At 46.3% G+C, this 12,227-nt stretch overlaps 1 protein-coding gene across 1 annotated transcript in view; it reads right to left on the reverse strand.

The window, feature by feature from the left end:
• LOC144248803 (uncharacterized) overlaps nt 1-12,227 on the reverse strand; it is a 1,234,558-nt gene that overhangs the window by 836,155 nt on the left and 386,176 nt on the right.

Here is a 12,227-nt window from a genome sequence, read left to right on the forward strand (position 1 = left end):
GGTTTCAAGGGGCCCCTCAGTGTCACAATGTCCCTTTGTTGCACCAGGCCCTGCACTGTCACACTGGTCTCCTTGGTTCCATGGGCCCCAAAATGTGACTATGGACTCTTTGGTTCCATGGGGCTTCACAGTGTCACAATGTTCTCCTTGGTGCCGCAGTTTCACATTGGCCCCTTGGTCCCATTGGGCCCCAGGGTGTCACAAAGGCCCCATGGTCACATGAGGTCCCACACTGTCACAATGCTCTCTGTGCTTCCACAAGTCCCCTCAGTGTCACAATGGACTCCTTGTTTCCACACGGCCACACAGTGTCACAAGGGCCTTCCAGATTCCCTGAGGCCCCAGAGTGTCACAGTGGCCCCTTGGTTACACAAGGTCCTGCAGTGTCACAATGTCCCCTTGGTTCCATGAGGCCCCGCAGTGTCAGAACAGCCCCTTGGTTCCACTGGGCCCTGGACTCTCCCAATGCTCTCCTTGGTTTGGCAGTGTCACAGTGGTGAAACCCCTCGGTCACACGAGGCCCCGCAGTGTCATCATGGCCTCTGTGGTTCCACCAGGACCCAGTGTCACGGGGACTCCCTGGTTCCATTGGGCCCCAGAGCACGACAATGGAGCCCTTGTTCTATGGGGCTGCACAGTGTCACCATGGTCCTCTTAGTTCCACGAGGCCATGCAGGGTCACAATGGCCCCAGAGTGTCCCAATCATCCCAGAATGACAGAATCAAATAGGCTGGAAAAGACCTTTGGGATCATCAAGTCCAACCAATGCCCTAATACCACCTTGTCACCCAGACCATGCCACTGAGTGCCACTGGAGAGGGACAGTGACTCTGCCACCTCCCCCCTGGCTTGCCCATTCCAATGCCCACTCACCCTTTCTGTGAAGAATGTCTTCCTCTTGTCCAGCCTAAACCTACCCTGGTGCAGCTGGAGGCTGTGTCTTCTTGTCCTGCCCTCCAGCAGATCCACACTCACACCCAGCTTGGTTTCACCTCCAAATTTGGGGATGGTGGGCTCGATCCCCTCCCCCAGATCATCAGTGAAGATGTTAAACAGGGCTGGGCCCAACACAGATCCCTGGGGACAGCACCAGGGACTGGACACCAGCTGGGTGCAGCACCATCCCCACCCCTCTCTGGGCCCAGCTCCAGCCAGCTCTTCCATCTCCCAGCCAGGAGGGAACCTGCCCAAGCCATGGACTGCAGCTATTCCAGGGAATGCTGTCATAGACAGTTTCCAAGGCTTTGCTGAAGTCCAGATGGACACATCCACAACCTTTCCCACACCCACAGGTGGGTCACCTGGTTATAAAAGGAGATCAGGTTGCTCAGGCAGGATCTGCCCCTCTTAAATCCACACTGGCTGGTTCTGACCCCTCGGCCATCCTGTGGGTGCCCTGTGGTGGCTCTCAAGGTGATCTGTTCCATAACCTTGCCGGGCACCGAGGTCAGGCTGACAGGCCTGGAGCTCCCCAGATCCTCCTTCCAGCCCTTCTTGGGAATGGGCTCACACTGGCTCCTCCAGTGCTCTGGGACCTTCCTGGTGAGTCAGAACTGATGGTAAATGATGGGGAGCTGCTTGGGGAGCTCATCCACCAGCTCCCTCATCCCCCTAGGATGGATCCCATCCCATCCCATCCACCTGTGAGCATCTGAGTGGCTCAGCAGGTCAGCAGCTGCTTCCTCCTGGATTACAGGGGGCTGTTCTGCTCCCTGTGCCCATCTACCAGCTCAGGAGAACTCTTGTCCTGAGGACAATCTCTCCCTATATTGAAAATTGAATCAAACAAGGTGTTAAGTACCTCAGCCTTTCCCTTATCTTTAGTTACTCTATTTTCCACTGCATCCAATAAAGAGTAGAGGTTCTCCTTATACCATGTTTTGCTATTAATCATAGACACGTTTGTTATTATTTTTCACAGAATTGGCCAGGTTAATCTTTAATTGAAATTTCACCTCTTTCCTTTTCTCTTTCTGCATGATGTAACAACATCCTTAAACACTTGCTAAGTTGCCTGCCCTTCTGTCCAAAGTTAATGCTCTCTCTGCTTTCCGCTGTGTTCCCACAAAAGCTCCATGGGCAGTCAGGACAGTGATTTTCCTCACCAGCTCATCTTTTGCCACACTGGGACAGGAGCTCCGTCCTCGTTAAGATTGCTTTCTATGGAGAGTTTTGTGGAAGAATGGCTTCGTGAGAAAGGACATGACTACGTGCAGTTAGTGAAGCAGTAGCTGAAAATTGCACAGTGCAGCAATAGCAGATGTAGCAATAATATCTTATGTCCTTGGCTAAGCTGGTTCTCAACAGTAGAATGTTCAGCAAAAAGATAAATGTAAGGGAAAACAAAGCAAGCTTAGAAAGCTCCAAAGGCGGGGTTGACCTGTTTTTCATACACCAATGATGAGCTTAAATTTTGCAATATGCATGAGCTTCATTATAACGGGTATAACTATACATGTGTGCTTGAAATAAACTGAGACTTGTTGACATTATAGAATGGACTTGTCTCCCGTCATGTTTGCCACAAAATGGTGACCCGATCGACGTGATAGGCACCACGGTGGAGTGATGAAAAAGGGTTCGGGTCCTGATGCAGCCAGGACGGCAGAAGTGCTGAATTGAAATAGAGTGCACCGTGCCCCAGGTGACTGCAGAGGCAAGCCTGGCCGATACGTGCTGCCGACGACCTCGGAGGGCTGCAACAGCGCTGACAATATAGGTATGGAGAGGCAAGCAGCATATGATTTATTTACTGCATTCTTGCAGAGAAGGCAGATTAAAGGCATTGATTTGCAAAAAGATCTGCCAGGGTTATTAACATATGGGTATTCTAAGGGGTTCTTTGTAAATCCTCATACAGTACATGAGTTGTCTGAGTGGCGTAAGTTTGGGGATAAACTATGGGAGGAAGTTTTAGATGATGATAAGACAGCTAAAAAGTTGGGAAAGTGGTGGAAGATAGTTCACAATGAATTATTACAACATCAGGCAGAAAAGAAAGCTGCCGAGCAGAGAACTTCAGCACTAGAGAAAAATAGAGGTTTTAGCGGGGAGGATTGGTTGCCTGGTGTTTCCATGCCACCTGCTGTGTCTACAGTGGAGTTACCTCCCTTGCGACCTGTGCCTGAAGACACGGAAGCAGAGTCACGTTGTGAGCCCACGGCTCCTCCAGCCCCCCCAGAACAGAAATCGACAGTTCGTCAAAGTTTGTCTGCCAGTAAGCCGAACCCTAGGACAGAGTCTGACCTAACGGAGGCTCTGGCCAGGGAACGGAGGGAAGTTTGGGCGACTTTGGCAAGAGAGGAGCTGGATAAAGGAGATGGGCAGGCTTTGGAACTAGCAACAGAACTGGCTTGTCCTGTAATTTTTCAGCAACAGGCAGGCGGGGGGTTAACAGCTCAGATTACACCGTTAGATTGGAAGTTGTTGTCACAGTTGCGAGCTACAGTGAGTCAATTTGGAGTTACTAGTGAACCGGCTAGGCAGATATTGGATTATGTTTGGAGTACTAATATATTGCTACCAGGAGATTGTAGAAGTCTTGCTAAGCTTATTTTCTCGCCACATCAAAGGCTTTTGTTTGGTGCACATTGGCAGGCAGAGGTTAATGAAGCTGTAGCTATACAAAGACAGCCTGGAGATCCTCTTCATGGAGTAACTATGGATGAATTGATGGGCTTAGGACCATATTTTCGCACTGAGGCACAAGCTATGCTAGGACCTGAGAAGTGTCGAGAGGCAATGCGACTAGCTCGAAGGGCTATAGATAAGGTGAAAGACCCGGGAGGTTTGCCAGCATATATGGGAATTAAACAAGGAAGGGATGAGACTTTTGGAGCATTTATTGATAAGGCAGCGGCAGCAATAGAGAGAGCTGGAGTGCCTGAGTTTATGCATGGATCATTGTTGAAGCAGTGTGCTTTGCAAAATTGTAATGCTTCTACAAGAAGTGTGTTAAACACATTAGGAGCTAATTGGACTATAGAAGATGCATTAGAGAGGATGGCTACTATACCAACGGGGCAGCAGGCATTTTTAGTTGAGGCTATTAAAGATCTGGGGGAGGGATTAAAAGAGCAGGCAAAAGCTTCACAGACACAAGTGTTAGCTGCTCTTGCACCCCTCCAAGCGTCAGTAGCAACCCAGGGAAATGTTTACGGCAGTCGTATGAGATGTTTCCGATGTGGAGGGGCAGGACACGTTCGGCGAGAATGCTCTGCTGCTGGAATATGGTGTCCTAAGTGCAAATCGGATACTCATAACATTGCTGCCTGTAAGAGGAGACCGGGAAACGCCCGAAACAGCGCGAACAAGAGCAGCCGCGCTCCGACACAAATAGCTGCTCCAGCTTGTCCAACAGGACACCTTGCGTCCAGCCACAAGAGAGAGCCTCGGGATGGACTTGGCAGCCGCAGTAGAAGTGACTTTAATGACACCACAGCCGCAGAAGGTCCCCACTGGAATTAATGGACCTATTATAATAGAGGGCAGGACAATGGGAGCTTTGTTATTGGGAAGATCATCAGCCTCTATGCTTGGATTATTTGTGCTGCCTGGTGTCATTGATGCAGACTATACTGGTGAAATTATGATTATGGTTCATACTCCATTTCCTCCTATTCGGATTAATAAAGGACAAAGGATTGCTCAATTGGTTCCTCTAGAGCAAGTTACTAAGGCTGTATCCTCACGGAAAAGCCGTGGAGGAGATGGATTTGGATCTACAGGAGGTTTGGCTCTATTAACTTTGGATCTGAATGACAGACCAAGAAAAGAGGTTTTGTTGGAATATAAGGGACAAAAATGCATGCTTACAGGTTTGCTGGACACGGGTGCTGATTCAAGTATTATTGCACCACAGTGTTGGCCTGCACATTGGCCTTTACAGCCAGCTGCTACAGCAGTAACAGGAGTTGGAGGTTTAACTCTTGCAAGTCGCTCGCCATCTCTTACTGTCTCAATAGATGGTAAAATCATAAAGGCAATATTTTCTGTTGTTCAATTACCACCTACAGTGCAATGCCTAATTGGGCGAGACATTTTGACACAGTTAGGGGTTGTCCTGACAAATGAGCACCCTTTGGGATAATAGCCATTGCTTGGACTTTCCCGATTCCCATAATTTGGAAAAGTGATGAGCCTATATGGGTAAAGCAATGGCCTTTAAAAAGGGAAAGTCTGCAACATGCTCATGCCTTGGTCACTGAACAATATCAACAAGGGCATCTGAAATTATCTACAAGTCATTGGAATACCCCTATCTTTGTGATAAAGAAAAAGTCAGGGAAATATCGCTTGCTACATGACTTGCGGGAGGTTAATAAACAGATGGAGCCAATGGGTGCACTACAGCCAGGTCTGCCTAATCCAGCAATGTTACCTGAAGGATGGCCTCTATTGATAATAGATCTCAAAGATTGCTTTTTCACAATTGCTTTGCATGACAGGGATACAAAGCGTTTTGCATTTACTTTGCCAGCTCTGAACAGAGAAGGTCCAGATCAAAGATTTGAATGGACGGTTTTGCCTCAGGGTATGCGTAACAGCCCTACTTTATGTCAACTTTACGTAGATTCTGCATTACAACCATTGAGGCAACAGTGGCCACAAGCTATCATTTATCACTATATGGATGATATTTTGATTGCTCAGCCTAAATCATTTACGAGTCAACAGGTTAAACATGGACAAAACTTGCTGGGACGTTTTCAGCTTGTTGTGGCCCCAGAGAAAATACAGTTAACTTCTCCTTGGAAATACTTGGGATGGACATTGTCTCAAAGTTTGGTAACACCTCAGAAATTAGAACTGAAAACACAGATTGTTACTTTAAATGATGCTCAGAAATTACTAGGTGATTTACAATGGCTTAAACCTATAGTGGGCCTTCCAAATGAACTGTTGGATTCTCTTAGACCCTTATTGAAGGGCACAGACCCAACAGCACCAGTGACCCTTAATCCTCAGCAGAAAAGAACTCTTCAGCAAATTACAGACTGTGTGGTTCAGGGTCGTGTACATCGGCGAATACTGGGAATCCCGCTTAATCTCACTATATGGTGTGGTGAAAAACATTTGCTGGGAGCTTTAACACAGCTAGAAACAAAAACGGGAGAGATAAGGGTGTTGGAATGGCTATCCCCTCCACTTCAGCAAACAAAAACTTTAATTCAAAAAATTGAACTGTTAGCAGCTTTGATAAAACGGGGTCGTGAGAGAATTTTGCAGGTTGATGGGCGAGAGCCTGAACTAATACAGATTCCTATGAAAAAGGATTCTTTACAATGGTATTTGGTCAATAGTGAAGAACTGCAGGAAGCTCTGCTAGGAATAGGAGGTGCTGTCATAACTGAAAATATTAAAAATCCTCCATTACAGTGGATTGGAAAATTGAGTTGGATGGTTCGGCCACAGCGAGAAAAGGAGCCGATTCCTGGTGCAATAACGGCATACACAGATGCAGGGAATAGGTCAAGAACAGCAGCAATTACGTGGCAGGAGGAGGGAGTCTGGAATCATGAAATTCTTACTGCAAATGACTCAGATACCCTTCAGACCTTGGAGTTAGCAGCTGTGGTTTGGGCTCTAACAGTCCTGAAGGGGCCTTTGAATATTGTTACAGATTCCTTGTATGTAGTTGGTGTTGTGGAAAGAATAGAAGATGCTGCTATCAAGGAAGTACGAAATCAGAGATTATTTGAACTGTTCATACAACTTCAAAAGGCAGTAAAAATCCGAGAACATCCTTATGCTATCATTCATATAAGAAGTCACAAATGGGAAATTGGTTTAGGAGAGGGTAATGCTCGGGCAGATAAGCTCGTCACAGTGACTCAAACTTCTCCTTTATCAGGGCAAATGCTTGCTAGGGAGGCACATTCTATGTTTCATCAGAACACAAAAGGGTTACAACGGGAGTTTGGAATATCCCATGCAGATGCCACTGCTATAGTGAGAGCTTGTCCTACCTGTAGTCATCATAATGGGGGTCATGGCATGGGATGGGGAGTTAACCCACGAGGTCTTTCATCTAATGAGCTCTGGCAGATGGATGTTACTCATGTAAATAGTTTTGGTCGCTTGAAATATGTTCATGTTACTATAGATACATATAGTAAATACATCTGGGCAACAGCTCAAGCTGGAGAAAAAGCATTACATGTTATAAGGCATTTGTGTAGTTGTTTTGCAGTAATGGGAGTGCCAAAGCAGATTAAGACAGACAATGGTCCTGCATACATTGGTGGCAGGGTGAATAGATTTTTAAAATCATGGGGAATTAAGCACATTACAGGAATAGCACATTCTCCCACTGGACAAGCAATTGTAGAAAGGGCAAATGGAACTTTGAAGAGATATCTGGAAAAACATAGAGAGATTAGAGATGTTCAGGAAAGATTAATGAAAGTTCTCTTTGTTCTTAATCATTTGTGTGTATTTGGGGATTCAGAGGCACCACCTGCAATGGTACATTATGGACAAAAAGAAATAAACAAAAAGGGCAAAGAAGTATGGGTCAGGTATAGGGACCCTAAAACAGGTATTTGGCAGAACCCAGCAAAAGTCCTATATTGGGGAAGGGGATATCTTTGTGTTTCCACCCCTACAGGTTCACTCTGGGTGCCAGCAAAGTGGACTAAACCAGCTCTGGATGAGTCGTCTCTTAGCTCGCCTGACGGATCAGGACCAGAGGAGAATTGAAGAAAAGCTGATTCGCACAGTGGGACCTATTCTTCAAGAGATAAGAGGACTTTCCCCAGTGATTGATCAATTTTTGCCTTCAGAGTTAACTTTTACAGCAATTGTTACTGCTATTGAGGCTTTACAGACTGTTCATATTCCAGGACCAAAGAATCCTGAGTGTCTTAGTTGTGGGAATTTTAATTGTAACAGTTGGATTGCTTTTGTTTGTGGGGGTTGTGGAAAAACATACTGGGAAGATCAAGTATTTTTAAAACGACATTTTTGGTGTAAACATTGTGACTTTCAAAAACGAGGAGATTCTTGGCAAAGAGATTTAATACGAGACACAGGCTTAGGAGTTGCTATAGCTTTACAGTTATTTGAAGCACCAGAACAAAAGATATTAGCTTTTTATAGGTGGGAAGCAGAACACGCTTGTGATAGATTAATTAAGCAAGCAAATTCAAAAGTTTTATCAACAAGGTGTCAAAAGCAAGTGAAGGTATCTATAAGATCTTATTTAGGAAAACCAGTAGTAGGAAATCCAGACATAGAATTAGATAAGCTTATTAAATATGTGCAGACATTAAAATTAAAATCCAAGCAGAAGAAATCATGAGAGCGATAAGGTGGATAATCTATTTTGTTCTTTTGACTAATCTTTGTCATGGACTAATAGAATTTAATCAGCCCAGAGAAAATATTTGGGTAACCTTGGCTAACATGACTAATCAAAGTTCACTATGCCTTAGCTTGGGAGGAGTGACAAATCCATTTCGTACCTGCCTAACAGGTGTTCCTGTCTGGAGACCAGAGGAATTCTGTGGGTTGATAAAGAATCAGACGCTTTGCAAGAATTTTGCAAAGGTGAAAGGGCCAGACAAGAATATTGCTTACACAGAAGCTCAAAGAGATGGCTATAGGCAATGTTTGTTGATACTGTCACTTAAAGAAACATTGCAATCTCCACCAGAGGAATTAGATCTCTTTGGAAGTGCTAATGCTAGTTTAGGGAATGTTTCAACAGGAGGATGGTTTAGCTTTATTTCATTGAATTTGCAGAGTGTAAATAACCCAAGAAACAAATGGGCTTCTCTGGACTCTTCACTGGACTCAGAAAGGGTATCATCTCAGTTATATTCCAACTGTGATGGTTCCAAGATAATCAAACCCTTAAGGTTGCCAAAGGGTGTGTTTTTGATTTGTGGAGATAGAGCTTGGAATGCAATTCCGGTAAAACCACAAGGGGGACCCTGTTATCTAGGAAAACTAGCACTGTTCCATCCTAATATATCCTTGCTAATGCAATGGGACAGGCTAGGGAAGACAAGGAAGAGGCGTGATGTGCATGACTTAAAATGTGATCAGGTTGGACAACCTCAATTTTGGAGTACTTTAAAACAGGTTATAGTGGCAACCCTGTTACCAGGAGGAGCTGCCAAAAAGGCTATGGTGTTAGCTGAACAATTGGGATGCTGGACTAAAGATGAACTTAACAAAACATCAGAGGTATTATCTATGCTTGCTATGGATGTACAAAGTGTAAATCATGCTGTACTGCAGAACAGAGCAGCCATTGATTTTTTGTTGTTAGCCCAGGGACATGGATGTGAGGAATTTGAAGGAATGTGTTGCATGAATCTCTCTGATCATTCTATATCAATACATGCTAAGATTAAAGAACTGCAACAGGGCCTTCATCAATTAAAAGAAGAAGATGGTCTAGGGATAGATGAATGGCTTAAAAGTTTAGGGATCGGTCCTTGGCTAAGAACTTTTATCATGTATGCAGTAGGAATCTTGATTGTTGTTTTACTACTCTTGCTGATTTTGCCCTGCCTGTTTAACTGTCTTCAGAAGCTGGTAGAATGCATGGTTCAAAAGATGTGGACAACTAACTTAATGGTCCAAAACAAAAACGGGGGAAATATGGAGAGTTCTGTGGAAGAATGGCTTCGTGAGAAAGGACATGACTACGTGCAGTTAGTGAAGCAGTAGCTGAAAATTGCACAGTGCAGCAATAGCAGATGTAGCAATAATATCTTATGTCCTTGGCTAAGCTGGTTCTCAACAGTAGAATGTTCAGCAAAAAGATAAATGTAAGGGAAAACAAAGCAAGCTTAGAAAGCTCCAAAGGCGGGGTTGACCTGTTTTTCATACACCAATGATGAGCTTAAATTTTGCAATATGCATGAGCTTCATTATAACGGGTATAACTATACATGTGTGCTTGAAATAAACTGAGACTTGTTGACATTATAGAATGGACTTGTCTCCCGTCATGTTTGCCACAGCTTTCTCAAAATGTGTCCATCTTTCCTGAACCCCTTTGTTTTTAATGGCTCTTTCCCTTAAAAAAAATCAGTACCTGATTTTTTACTCCCCAAACCTGCATCCTAAATAGGCCAAAGTCTGCCCTTCCTAATTCCAGTGTGGAAGTTTTGTTGCTGCCCCTCCTTCTGTCACAGATCATTGAAAACTTGATTATTTAATGGTCCCTGTGCCCCACGCAGCCTCCGACCCCCACATCTGCCACTAGCCCTTCTCTCTTTGTGAACAGCAGGAGACAGAGCTTTCCTCGTGAGCGCAGTGTTACCAAAAATTCAGTAAAACAGAAAACTCCTTATCACCAGTGCAGCATTAAGAAGCATCATTCTTTATTCAGGGGGATGCACGGGGGATAGCTCCTCCCAAAGCCGAGCATGCTGAGTACAGGAAAGTTTCTGTTCATATTCTGTATTTTGCACACATATCCATTGATTGTGCTGGACTAAACACACATCTGATAATCATTTCCCCAGAATCATTAACATATTTCCCCTCCCCTTTACCCATGTGTTCTTCTGTCCTGGGGGTCTCTCTGGTTATCCCTGATGGTCATGGACCCCAATGTTCCCGTGGGCTTGGCTGAGCTGGCAGGACACTGAGGCTGGTGAACTTCCAGTTCCCCTTGTCCCACAATGGGCATTGTGTGGTTTCCATAGGCCTGGGGTTTTGGAGAACAAGCTCCAGGTGTCAGCTCACCTGGTGGAGACAATTTATCATCTGGTTACATGAGGTCAAAGAGTGGGCTATGACATCACATGAGTGATCTATGACAGAATTGTCCATGACATCACAGAGTGGTTAATGTGATGTCATCAAGAAGTTATGACATCATAGGCCAGCTCTGTGACATCCCAGAGCAGGCTTAGAGATCACAGGACAGAGCTTTGAAATTGCAGAGCAGACTGTGACATCACAGAGTTGTCTGTGACATCAGAGACCGGCTGTGTGACATTACAGAATGGTCTGTGACATCTCAGAGAGGCTGTGTGACATCCCAGAGGGGCTCTGTGACATCCCAGAAGGGCTCTGTGACATCCCAGAGGGGCTGTGTGACATTCCAGGAGGGCTCTGTGAGGTCACTGGGTTGGTCACTCTGCCCCAGCTCCCCCTCACAGTTTCTCCCAACAAGTCCAATGCTGTTCATCCCCAGCAGGGTCCCTGTCCCCCAGTATCCCCCTGGTCCACCTGGAGCCACACCCTCCACCCAAGGATGTTCCACAGGATCCACCCCAGAGCCTGACATGAGGACAAGGGGCCAGGGCTGTGTGACCAGGACATCAAGGACGTGGATTACCCAGGTCCCTGTGGCCTGGGTTGAGTTCCCCAGGGCAGGAAAGATGTCTGGCAGCTGGAGCAGGGTTAGGGAAGGGCCTCCAAGGTGGGGCTGGAGCACTTGGGCTGTGAGCAGAGGCTGAGGGAGCTGGGCTTGTCCAGCCCAGAGCAGGGAAGGCTGAGGGGCTCCTCATCCCAGCCTGGCAGTGCCAGCGAGGAGGGGAGGGAGAACACAGAGCCAGGCTCTTCACTGGGGGGCTGGTGGGAGACAGAAGCCAATGGGTGGAAGGGCAAAGAGGGGAGATCAGCCAGGCCAGGAGGAGATGAAATGAGTCAGGCTGGTTTCAGCATTTCCTCAGCACGAAAAGCAGCCTGACCTCCCTTCTCCATCCACCACTGACAGCTTTGCAAATCAGGAATTGTTTGAGCTGTTTTGACCCCGCTTCAGGATGAGCATCCTGATACAAGAACCTAACTGTGTTTATATCTATCACAGAACCACGTTTGTCAGAAATTCATTCTAGCATGGAAATCACTTGTGGATGGTTCACTCATCAGACACTGCTGGGATGCTGCACATAGTTCAACCATGGTCTGTTGGCCATGAAGAGAAACTTTCTGTGCCTCTGAGTCTCATCAGTTCCTGACCCCCAAAGGACACAAACCTGATGAGTTGTGGTTCCCATTCCAGTGGTGGCACTTGGAGCTCCCTCCATCCCCAGAGCAGAGCTCCCTTGTCCCAGAAAGTCCCTGGCAATGCAGGGACGAAGGAAACAGGACAGGCTGTGGGGATCAGGGGCAAGACACGGCCAGGGATTTGGGGTGGTGGTGAGCCCAGGGTAGGACCCGGCCCTTGGCCTTGTTGAACCTCATCCCATTGTCCTGGGCCCATGGCTCCAGCCTGTCCAGATCCCTCTGCAGAGCTTCCTGCCCTCCAGCACAG

The sequence above is a fragment of the Lonchura striata genome, chromosome 36, assembly GCF_050655825.1.
Source record: "Lonchura striata isolate lonStrDom1 chromosome 36, ASM5065582v1, whole genome shotgun sequence".
NCBI classification, from domain to species: Eukaryota; Metazoa; Chordata; class Aves; order Passeriformes; family Estrildidae; genus Lonchura; species Lonchura striata.